The following is a 1,404-nucleotide window of genomic DNA, read 5'->3' on the forward strand; positions in this document are numbered from 1 at the left end:
TATATATATATTTAGAAGGAGGAATTTAAAAATCGGAAATATTATTTGCATATAACCTACCCAAATAACGCATTACAGCCTTAGAAAGACTGACGATTGTTTGGTGACTTTTTGCCATATTCTTTGATACACTAATGAATGCCGAAAAATGAAATTAAGAAATTTGACAACTCATTGTTTTTAAACTTTTAACATTACAAATGCCGCCTTTGGTGATCAGTACTGTACGGTGATTAATAACTTTCAAATATATGTGGTCAATTTTTATCAACACATTTCAGAAACGACATGGGAAGAACTAATATAGGGAATGTGTGGCAAAAATAAAAGGGTCCATGGATTTATTTTAGCCAACCTCGGAAAATTTAGTAAAACCCATCGGTGAAGTGGACATAACGCTTTTTATCACAAGTCTCCATTCATAAAAACAAATGGACAAAACCCAACTTCTGGACTCAGCAGTGGGAAGTGCAGCCAAGTGAAGGAGTGGAGGGACGCTTGCTGGGCGGGTGGAGGGAGAGGGGATGGAGAGAGCGCTCACGTTAAACTTCATCTGCAAAGGGGGACAGGTCCCCTTTCTGTTTTCTCCAAGTGCAAATAGACATGCAAATCTGATAGATCTATTCTTTCTCCAAAATGATCATTTAAAAACAAAAATAGTAACAAAAGGGGGGGATGTGGGGAAGGGAACATGGCAAGAGGTGGTGACTAATTCGTTTCGGTGGCCTGTTATCTATGACATTGAACTGTTATTTCAGATAATGGCCATTGTTTGAGGGAAAATCGCACAGCAGTGGTAGGTGAGACAGGAAAAATCCTTTGTAAATAACCTAAAACCCGGCCACATATTCCCATGGAGTTCGGCGCTTGAGAACCTTTAAGAGCCCCCGGTTTGCTGCCATTGATTTCCTGCCCTTCCTCAACTTGCCCATTGTCAGAGCCTCCTTTGTTTTTTTTTTTTCCTTTTTTCTTTTTTTTAATTTAGCCATAAATTGGACCGGCTCGAGCTATGAGCTGTTCTATTTTCTTCCTGTCAGGATGAGGGATTTGTTTTATGATGCATTGTGTATTAAATACAAGTAATCTGGGGAGCCGATTGCTTCAGACAGTGCGGCCTGATCAGGGGGCCTGAGAGCTCAGCGCCCCAATCCTCCTTCCCAGCCCCGCGGCCCCCCACTCCTCGCCCTTTATAAAGCTGCTCTGAAAAGGAGGAAACGTCGGTGGGTAAACCAAAGGTCGTGTGGAATCACAGGCAGGTCCTGGCTAAATTGGGATTTCGTGGAAAGGGCCTTCGAGTTTTTTTCCCTTATATTGGGTTCTGGTGGGGGAGGCGGGGCGACTTTTCAGGTCTGGGTACCTGCAGGTGCGGCGCGAGGCCGCTAGATGGCGTTGCGCCCCGAATGA

At 43.7% G+C, this 1,404-nt stretch overlaps 1 protein-coding gene across 7 annotated transcripts in view; it reads right to left on the minus strand.

The window, feature by feature from the left end:
* MECOM (MDS1 and EVI1 complex locus) overlaps positions 1–1,404 on the minus strand; it is a 578,696-nt gene that overhangs the window by 68,482 nt on the left and 508,810 nt on the right. The window lies entirely within an intron of this gene.

This window comes from Myotis brandtii, unplaced genomic scaffold (assembly GCF_000412655.1).
Source record: "Myotis brandtii unplaced genomic scaffold, ASM41265v1 scaffold99, whole genome shotgun sequence".
NCBI classification, from domain to species: domain Eukaryota; kingdom Metazoa; phylum Chordata; class Mammalia; order Chiroptera; family Vespertilionidae; genus Myotis; species Myotis brandtii.